An 11,673-nucleotide genomic window follows, 5' to 3' on the forward strand; every position below is an offset into this window, starting at 1 on the left:
AGTAGCGGCTTATATTCATGAATTTACGGTACTTATGGGTTTTACAAACCAGTGTAAATCTTAAATTCATGCTTAGGGATGGTCAAAATAAACCAATTTATATGTTTTACCAACTTTACTTGTTTTCAGGAACACGGATTGAGAAACAATTCAGTGTAAATAAAAATCATTTTTCCATCAAACCTTCCATCCCATAATAATAACGGAAACATGACCTCGAGGCTCCTAGGACCAGCAAATCCATGCCTGCCTGAAAAATGGCCTAAGGGCCCACACTCCCACCTCAGAGTGATGTCTAATCTGGTTACCTCGGCAACAGCAGGGATTAGGAAAATGAGGAGGGAGGGGTTTTCTAACGAGACCGTTCATATGCATAATTCATGTAAACGAGCAAAAGGGAGGCGGGGTTCGGGATTCGCTGACGCTTGATGAGCTTTTCTTCGCGTGATTAGCGAGAAACACAAACGTGAGCGTGATTCACAACTGTCACTAAAACGCAAACATAACCGCTTCTCATTACAATGGCTGTGATTTATCCGGACACGCCCACATCCATTTACCATTTCCAATTAAACCTTGACTTTACGTTCATGCAAATTCGATTCTCCTCCGAAGAAAACAGAGACGCGCTCTCCCGTTTATTGTGCGGCCTTTGATTGAATCAGTCGAGCAAAGATAATACAAAGCGGTGTCCGCCGAGTGTTAATACCACGCTTCAGCACTGGAGAACAATCATCCAATAAAATGACAGCGGGTCAATTCTATAGTATTAGTCACTCACTCATGAGCAAGCGGCGTGGATCTCAAGAATATGACTCACTGTGACTCAACATTGAAAATTAAACAAATGTGGGGGAAAAAAGTCTGGGGGAACAGTAGTCACTCGCTGTATCACGGTTTACCTTTCGTGGTTTCGCTACTTTGCGGATTTTCATCGAGCATTGTGTTCTGCATTCTCATTGGCTAAACTTCTTCTGTCTGTTTGTGTCTGTGCGTCAGTAACGTTGTGGTGTGAAGTTGAACTTGTACGTAAAGCAGCTAGACAAACCTTATATCACGTACGCACAAATCTTTTTCAATTTCCAGTTTCTCTAGGAGAAAAGATTTAAACAAAATGAAAAGCACCTCCCCTCTGGCCAAAAGGCAGAATAACGTTTATAGTCAAGTCAAGTCGTGTTTATTTGTATAGCCCTTTATCACAAGGAGTCTCAAAGGACTGCACAGAACATAGACTGTAGCACACTACAGACAATTATTATACTATCTGATCCAAAACCTACATGAGGGCATGAGGAAAATTAGGAAACCTGAGGTAATCCCCCTTCCAGGATGACCAGGCTGCATTACACAATACGATACAATTATTATACATACACTGGAGCCATATCCCCCTAGTGGGAGGTGGCTAGAGTCAAGAACACAGAGATTTTTTACTCTTTCTGGGAGATTTGATACAGAGTAAGGGATTCCCAGGCCCCTCGCTCAACTCAACTCATATGTCGCAATATCTAGTTGGGAGTCATTAAGTGACCAACCCCCCCTAATGCCAACCTCTAAATGCTGAGCCCCAAGCAGGGAGGCAATGGGTGCCAAAGTCTTGGGTATGACCCGGCCGAAGCTCAAACCAGCAACCCTTTCCAGTCTCGGGGCGGGCGCCCTACCCCCAAGGCCACGAAATGGTTTTAACAATACAATTACTGATAAATATATAGTACGGTAATTCTTCTTTTTCACTTCAGTTGCGTTCCAAAACCACAAATAAACCACAACCTTCTTATGCACTCTGCAACTGGAAACCGTCTCAATGGTAATGGCACTTGCACCAAAAACCGTACCAAAGACTGATACTGTCCCATGCACCACGCTCTCTACGTTTACCCATAAAGAGAACACCGGATGACCGAAGCGACAAAGTCTTCTCTCCAAGGTGGTTCTAGCAACCGGAAAAGGAAGATCGCTGCCAACTTGTTCTGGGATCAACACTCAAACACGCCATAGAAAACCTCTGCTCATTTCTCCTATTAGCTGTTTCATAACAATATTCCCACCACTTTTCTTCACCGCAGGAAAAGGGTAACAGATGTGGCAGTGGGACGCTCTATTCGTCGCTGGAACAGGGATGCGGTAGCTTTCTTTTTCTTTTTCACATTTGCAGAGGTGGAACCAAGTGAAAGGAAATCGGAATGGAGGCAGGTGTGCTCAACAAAGGATAGTATTTATTAACAATAACCAGGAACAACAAACAAAAAGGTCTTAAAACAACTACCAACTGTCCCAACCAGGAATAAAAAAAATCATACGTAACATTGTAACAAAACAAATAATGGCAGAGACCTGAGCCAGTGTGCTGGCCAAATATTGATTATAAACGGTAATGGTAATCACCGTTAGGTAGAGGAGGTAAGATTTTGAGCCACAGAGTACTTAACATATACATTTTGCGGAATTTGACGATCCCGGGTCCTTTTTGGAATGTAGCCCCAGCGAAAAGCAAGGGATTACTGTATTAGTCTTTTTGAATATAGTTGCTTATGTCGCTTTTCAGTAGACATGACAAACGCATGGCCCCCAGTGTCTGCTTCACCAAGACGTTTCCTGTGCTTTGGCTCAACATACACAAGCACACATCCCCTACTACCGCTTCACCCTTCTCTTGTGCCCCTGTCGCGCGCATAATCAGCCACCCCATCTTTCCTTACCCACCAGAGCACCCATGTCCAAACCAAACACAACAGATCAGCAACTCGGCATGCAGATCATGTCACGGATAAATTATGCGCGGCGTGTCAGCCTCATTCGTGGGCTCTCGGCTGGCTGTCCGTGACATGTGTCACGGTGTCCCTGCGTCTCGGTAGCGCCACGCTAATGACGTGGTGCCGGGTTAGCCTCCCATGCACCCAGCCCCTGCCCTGACAAACCCTGTCGCCCACTCCTCCGATCACATCTACCCATCACCACGTGACAAGACAATGTGTCAATTCCAGAGGAGTCGCAAGGGGAAAAAATGTTTTACAGGATTCAGGATGGACAGTAATAATAGCTGGTCTCGTGTTTAGGACCACTGTTTTTTTGTTTTTTTTGTTTTTTTTTGGTAAATATTATGTTAATATTGGACACATGCATTTCAGGTTAATTGGCTGGTCCAAATTATCCCTATGTGTGAATGGGCAAGAGAGTTTTCAGTCTACTGGTATATGTGTGCCCCGAGACTGGCTGGCAACCAGTTCAGGGTGTCCCCTGCCCACTGCCCGAAGATAGCTGGGATGGGCTCCAGCGCCCCTGCGACCCTACAGAGGATAAGCAGTATAGATCATGTATGCATGGATGGATGTATTTTTCTTATTATTCAAATAAGTACATTATTATAATGTATTAAGTTCTATTTACCACTAGGAGGCGCTGAATAATACACAACGTCCCTTTTAATGGGTTTAGCTTAAGCAATCTGCATAGAAACGTAGCTAGCTACATTTGACGAATTATGGAATACAAAGTCTTGATTTAAAATAAAAGGGTTTGCTGTATTGTCCTATTCTTGTCGCAAAAAAACTGCCACAGGACCTTGGAATTTCTATGAAAAAACACCACAAGCATTTCCACAGTTGCTCTGAAAAACAAACAAACGAAAAAAACAAAACAAAAGGGAGCATTGTTGGGAAAATTTATAACGGCAAAAATCCTCTCATTGTAGCATCCAAAACATACCATTTGAGACCTTTTTAAAACAATTTCCTCAGCTCCTCTCTTTCTATCAGTATCTCAAGCCCTCAAATATCTCCCCTCAAGATGGTCAGTTTCTTTATTTATTTAGTTATTCCATGTAGTCTTTGTATGCAAATCCTGTCTGACTTGTCTGAATTATGTGTGTCTGTCCGGGAGCTGGGGTGATTCGGAGTGACTGAGGATCGCACACACGGTGATTGCATCCACTGGGCCTACTCTGAGCCTTGCATAAGTAATTGAGATGTCAGTATGTGTTCTCATATTCCCGCAACAAAACTGTAGGAAAACATGCACTGTTGAAGGTCATTTGAATAATTCCTTAATGGAAGGCAGGCTCTGTTTTTTTTCTGAATGCATGAAAAAGCAAATGTCAATGATCAAAATCAAGCTGTGTCATATCTCATAGAGGCAGCGCGCGATTCCTGGAGCACTTCACCCTCCATCTCCGTTTGCTCGCAAAAAGATAGATAAGGGAGAAGTGTCTTTGTGCATATCAAAGACAACACGGGCCACTATTTCTCCAGGGCCTTTTTGAAACACAAATTGGTTTGGAGACATTTTCCATGTTGACCTCTTTGATTCAAAATGAGAAATGACAGGGAAATGGTCGTTCTCGTATCCAAATAATATCCTCAGAGGTCACTGACGGAAAAGCGTGCCCGGTATACACCCTGAATAATACAAGAGCTCATGAATCTTTGAAATAAAGATGATCGTCGCTATAGACATCCCAGAATCGAATGCTTGCACTTTCATACTGAGTGATTGTTATGTTCGTATTCGTACAATAACGGACAGTACTCTATTTTGCCATACTTGGATGGCAAAACTTGGACCTTGCTGGCAGCTCGAATCAGAATAGTTGTAGGCCGTGCAACTCACACCTAGGCCTTCAGTGATGGCCTTTAGTACTGTGTAGTTCGCAAATGAACCAGCTTTATGCGCTGGCTCTTAGTAGTGAACAGCAGGGGCCTGTTTCCCACCAATTAAGAGCTGGTTACTCCCTTTTTTTCTCTTGTGATTGGTCAATATGCATGTTTTTTCCCCAGGGATTCTGTGTGATTGACTTTTATTTTGTTGAATTTTAAACAGGTTAAAGCTGTTTTGTATTTTTGGGGGTGAATCCGTAAATATTTTAATTTATGTTTCATTTGTTCTTCAGGGATAATTAACAAATAAGAAGTTGTTAAAGTCTTGTATTTCATAGTCTAGTTATTGTTGAGATTTTCCCAAAAAGTTCCCTGACAATAAAGTTGCTTAGTATAAGAAAAGTTTTGAAGTATAAATGATTTTCACCACAGAGTGAAACATGAAATTCGATAATTATTTAGTACAAGGATCGAAAAACAAAACAAAAATGTCTGGAGCTGCAAAATCATCAAAAGCCTTATAAAAACCCATTTTCACATTAAAAGAAAATGTGATTCATGCTTAAAAGTTAGTCATTCAATATTCATTACTTGTTGTAAAGAAAACCATCACACAGAAAATACATATATATTTCTGAAAAATCTCTAGGAAGCCTCAAGGGCGTCTCTAAGGAGCCTCATGCGGCTCCAGAGCCGCAGGTTGCTGACCTCTGATTTAATAGTATATTAGATTTTCTTACCACACCCTAACTGATATTTCCTTACGCCTGATCGAAGGGAGTGGTGTTGTCAACCTAAAATCTGATTCGCTAAACCAACAGCGTTATCAACACCCATTATATGCTACAAGCGCCTTCAGAATTGTTGAAGGTCTCCGGGCAGAGAAACGGCCGAAATGTGATTGGTTAAATTATAAAATATGAACACACACGTCTGGCAGCAACACAACTTGGGTAAAAATAATGAAAGGAAGTTGACAGAAAATTTTGAATTATTTCATCAGTATTCATGGGCAATATAATTACATCAGATTATATTTTTTAAGGCCAGTAGAGAAGGTGTTGCAGACCCTCATGCCCCACAACTGATTTTTTGCCACCCTTGGATGGCGAAAATTGAATTTCGCCGGGAGTTCAATCAGAACGAATGTGTTTTATACTACCACAAAAATCCATAACCCCGATGTTGTGAAAAAAAATCATTTGAAACAGTCCTGCTCACATCGTAAACCGTCTCAAAAAACTGTCCATCAAGAAAGAAAGGATCGCCAGCTGTTATTGTTACATCAGCCTTAGAATAACATTGTTATGTGATGATTGAAATTGGGGATTTTGAAAACACAAACGTGTATATCTTTTTTTTAAAAGGTGTAAAGTTAAAAATCTATCAAATTTTCATCATAAAATAATCTAATTCTCAAAAGGCGAAAGATAAGGTTTTGTTTACCAATTTTACTATCTCCATTTCCAACCCTGATTTATTTAACAATGACTTCACTCCATTTTCAACAGAAAAGCATGTGTTTGATTTTATGAAATAACGTTAAATGAAATGCTAACATATATATATATCTCATCTCATTAGCCGTACCGCTTATCCTCATGGGCTCCAGCCCCCCCCAGCCATCTCCGGGCAGTGGGCAGGGGACACCCTGAACTGGTTGCCAGCCAATCGCAGGGCACACAGGGACAGACAACTCATTCGCTCATTCACACCTAGGGACAATTTGGACCGGCCAATTCACCTGAAATGCATGTTTTTGGAACGTGGGAGGAAACCGGAGTGCAATATATATACTGGACTGTCTCAGAAAATTAGAATATTGTGATAAAGTTCTTTATTTTCTGTAATGCAATTAAAAAAACAAAAATGTCATACATTCTGGATTCATTACACATCAACTGAACTATTTCAAGCCTTTTATTATTTGAATATTGCTGATTTTGGCTTACAGCTGAAAAAAACTCAAAAATCCCATCTCAAAATATTAGAATACTTCCTCAGACCAAGTAAAAAAATTATTTTATAACAGCAAAACTAAATCAAACATTTGAAAATGTCCATTGATGCACTCAGTACTTGGTTGGGAATCCTTTTGCACGGATTACTGCATCAATCCGGCGTGGCATGGAGGCAATCAGCCTGTGGCATTGCTGAGGTGTTATTGATGCCCAGGATGCTTCGATAGCAGCCTTCAGCTCATTTGCATTTGTAGGTCTGGTGTCTTTCATCTTCTTCTTAACTATACCCCACAAATTCTCGATGGGGTTCAGGTCAGGGGAATTAGCAGGCCAATCAAGGACAGTGATGCCATGGTCAGTGCACCAGTTACTGGTGGTTTTGGCACTGTGGGCAGGTGCCAGATCATGCTGGAAAATGAAATACTCATCTCCATAGAGCTTTTCAGCAGATGGAAGCATGTAGTGCTCTAAAATCTCTTGGTACACAGTTGCATTTACTCTGGACTTGATGAAACACAGTGGACCAACACCAGCAGCTGACATGGCTCCCCAAACCATTGCTGACTGTGGGAACTTCACACTGGATTTCAAGTAACTTGGATTTTGCTCTTCTCCAGCCTTTCTCCAGACTCTGGCGCCTTGACTTCCAAATGAAATGCAAAACTTGCTTTCGTCTGAAAAGAGGACTTTGGACCACTCTGCAACTGTCCAGTGCTTCTTCTCCATAGCCCAAGTCAGACGCTTCTTCCGTTGTCTTGAGTTCAGAAGTGGCTTGACCATGGGAATACGGCTATTGTAGCCCATTTCCCGGACACGTCTGTGAACTGTGGCTTTTGATACCTGGACTCCAGCTTCAGCCCACTGTCTTTGAAGCTCCCTCAAATTCTGGAAGCGGCTCTTCTTCACAATTTTGTTAAGGCTGCGGTCATCTCTCTTGGTTGTGCAGCGTTTCCGGCCACATTTTTCCCTTCCAACAGACTTTTTGTGGATATGCTTTGAAACTGCACTCTGTGAACAGCCTGCTCTTTGAGAAATTTCTTTTTGTGTCTTACCCTCCTGATGGAGGGTATCAATGATGGTCCTCTGGACAGCAGTCAGATCAGCAGTGATTTAGTTTACTGAACCAAGCTGAGTGTTTTTAAGGCTCAGGAAACCCTCGCAAGGTGTTTCGAGTTAATTAGATGATTCAGGTGATTAGTTGAATAGCCTACTTGTATACTTTTTCATGATATTCTAATATTTTGAGATAGGATTTTTGAGTTTTCTTAAGCTGTAAGCCAAATTCAGCAATATTAAAATAATAAAAGGCTTGAAATAGTTCAGTTGATGTGTAATGAATCCAGAATGTATGACATTTTTGTTTTTTTAATTGCATTACAGAAAATAAAGAACTTTATCACAATATTCTAATTTTCTGAGACAGTCCAGTATATATATATATATATGGATTTATATATACTATGTAAGTGTTGTTCATACGTTTTTGTTGAATTTTTTTCCATTCATTTTGACTGGAAAAATGATAGAAAATTGTTTTTTTTTTTTTTTTCTTTAAAGCCAATCCAGCCCCCATTTGCTAAAATCGAAAGCAATGGCGCTTGGATGATAGTGGCCTATTTAATTCAATGTTCATATTAAGTGGATTTTTTTTTATCAAGAAAATGTGACGTTTGTGCTAGTTCAAACATAGGGGGTAACTGACAGAGCCATGAGAGAATATTCCTTTATTTTTCTCACTCTATTGGAAAATATATGAGGAGCTTAGTACGTTCACTTAGAATCAAGAGACTGTGTCCGTCATTTTTAAAGTCCATCAGTCCGGCCCCTTGCTTTTGGCCAATGTGTTCTTGTGGCCCTCGGCTAACTTGAAGGCTTGGAATTCAATTACTGCAGACTCACTCATTGTGGATTTTCAGGTATGAACAATTTTTGAAATGTTATTTCTTTTGAAGGTAAACATTTTTCATTACAAAAGTACCTCTACAAGCTTAATTCATTGCAAGATCATGCTCGTCGCTCAAATTTCTTGTGTAACAAGCAAATTTTCCCGATATAAAAGAATTAAAAACTAATCGGCCCTTAATAGCTAAAAAACACATTTTTGAACACCAAAAACTCTATCAAATAGTCATTGAAAATTAAGATAAAAAGATCAAATTTACAAAATCGATCTCCAACCACGCTCTGTTCTCCGGTCCCGGCTACCCGACTTGTCCGGTCCGCGATCACGATTCGTTCTCCGGTCCCGGCTACCTGACTTGTCCGGTCCACAATCACGCTTGGCTCTCAGGTCCCGCCTGTGTCCCTTTTTTCTCAGACCTCACTGTTTTCCTTTGTGGAACTCATGGTTAAGATCACAAAAACTAAAGGCTATAAAATACGATAAAATACAAACTTGCTGTGGAGTACACGCACTCCTCAGGTATAACCAAAGGCACGGAAACCTTCTGCCTAACGGCAAAAGGTGATGTCAGTGAACAGTCACGGGCGTTGACCTGACTCGAGTGGTCTCTTGTTGTAATCTCTGGGACTGCTTGTGAACTCCTTTGTAAAGCTAAAATTCTTTTTGTTTTAAAAAAAAAAACTCATATACTGAAATTTCTGTGTTTGGAGGTGCATGCTTAAAGAGGCACCACTGTATAATAACACTTGTATGTAAACACATTTAAATCCATTATCCGCCCCGCTTATCATCAGTAGGGTCGCCAGGGTGCTGGAGCCCATCTCCAGCTATCCTTAGGCAGTAGGCTGGGGACACCCCGACCTGGTTGCCAGCCAGATGCAGGGCACACAAAGACAGACAACTCACTCGCTCATTCACACCTAGGGACAATTTGGACCGACCAATTAACCTGACATGCATGTTTTTGGAAAATGCGGGGGAAACCGGAGTGCTTTGTGGAAGCCCAGGCAGGCACAGTGAGAACATGCAAACTCCACACACAAATTCACTTAGTAGTAAAACAATAGTGGTTGATTCAAAGAGGGAAGCCTCTGACTTTACGGAAGGTGCTACTTTATAACTTTCTGTGCCATCTCCTGGCTTAGCGTCACGATCATAGCCTCAGTCTGCTCATTCTTGACACACGTGCAAATACGTGCATTTTTTAGACCGCCTGAAATGAATTCTTTCTTTTCATCTTTTTGGGGGTTGGGGTTGGCTTTTGGGCTGCATAGGAAGAGGCCATTTCTTACTTTCACCATTTTCTTGCTACACTGACAGAATATCAAGTTTCAGGGACGAGCATGACATCAATCTCCAGCACTCCCCACCCAAACGGTGCACCCAACTCTTGTTTTCATGTGGATACCCCTGCACATTTAACAGAGCAAGCTTTGCAACCAAAGTGAATTAAGTCCACAAGCTGACTTAAATCGACATATAAATAGTCGACGCCGGTGTAACATGGAAGTACTGATAAGTTCTCCCTGAATGCAATTCCCACTGCGAAGCGTATCACGAGCCAAACAGATTTCCCAGACTTAAGTTTCCAACCTAGAACAAAGTCTCTGAGCCGTTTCTGTGTTCATTGTTGATTCTCTGTCAGACATTGTTTGTTTGGTTCGGAGCATTTTGGAAGGGTATTAAAGTGTGCCGGGTTTCAGAGCAAACTTGGAGCTTTTACAGAATTCGCACATGCGGCGGGACTCTCAACGGGTGCTTCTCCTTTCTTTCATCGTGACAATGATCATCACGCCATTATCATATACACGCCAGAAGCTCCAGCAAAGGAAACAACAGAAGGACGTGTGTCTTTCTCTCGGAGCAAATATAAGCCGCCGATAACGTGCACCTTGAAGCTCCGGAGCCTGTGCGAGAAAGAAAAAAGACACGGATTAACATGCCCTCTGTGCTTCACCTTCACGTCTGAGTGACACTTCTGCATTATCTTGACCAGATTACACGGCTCTTCGGGGCCAACGGCAGCATTGTATCCTGCTGAGTGGACCCGGATCGGTTCGGGGAACAGTCACACCCGACTAAAGTGACTCGTTCCCTGCTCATGGTTTCACACTACCGTAAATTCCGGACTATAAGCCGCTACTTTTTTCCCTAACTTTCAACCCTGCGGCTTATTCAGTGATGCGGCCAATTTATGTAATTTCCCTAACGGCCGCTAGCGGCGCTCGAGTGTTGCTACCATTAACTTCCCTGTCAAAGCTATATCATTATTATTAAAGCTTTGAAAACTCTCTCGGTGTACCGTCTTTCTTTGTTAATATGTGTAACCCATGTATAATATGTATTTGCAACTGTATATTTTTGTAATGTATTTATTTGTATTTATTTTAGACACTTATTCTGATATGTTTTGCACGGGTGAACGAAAAATGATGGGCGGAACAAACGCGGGGTGCCGAGTTTAAGTCGGGACCGCTAAAGGTGAGGGACAGAGGGGGTTAAAAGTTGGTTAAAGAAAAAGGAGTTGCGTGAGTAAATGTGTTCATCTAATATATTTTTCCCACCCTTACCTTTGGAAATATACACTTTTTTCCTTGGATTACTTTCAACGGGACCTGGACTCTGCAGGTCTGCATCAAACCCAAAGTACCGGTATCATTTTCCGTTCATTTTGCCAGCTGTGATTTTTGGACTGTGGACTTTAATGTTAATTTCAATCGCGGGACTTGAAGTCGGGTTTGGGTTAATTTTGTGTTTGTCTTACATGTTTAAATGCTGGCGCATGCGGCTTATATACAGGTGCGGCTTGTGTATGTACAAAATCGGTTTTCCTCTTAAAATGTGGTGGGTGCGGCTTATAATCAGGTGCGCTCTATAGTCCGGAATTTACGGTAGATGACTTTTGTTATCCTGTAGCTGCCCTCTGTCCCCACCCGGCACTGTCTGCTGTGCTTATAACCAGTGTTGGGACTGGTTCTAATTCCGGCTCTGGTGTGAGTACAGTGGTACCTCTACTTTCGAAGGTTTTAGGTTACGAGGTACCGAAATGGGGAAATATTGCCTTTAGTTAGAGAGGCGTTTTGGGATACAAAGTCAATATACAGTACAGTATGCACTGCTATTAGCCGCTCTCAAAGTTTCCCGAACGTAATTAAATGGGGTGGAAACAGGGTTCGCATGCATGTATCCCAGCATGCTCTTCGTGTCACCATTACAT

The sequence above is a fragment of the Urocampus carinirostris genome, chromosome 2 (genome assembly GCF_059441175.1).
Source record: "Urocampus carinirostris isolate Australia breed hairy pipefish chromosome 2, RoL_Ucar_1.0, whole genome shotgun sequence".
NCBI classification, from domain to species: Eukaryota; Metazoa; Chordata; class Actinopteri; order Syngnathiformes; family Syngnathidae; genus Urocampus; species Urocampus carinirostris.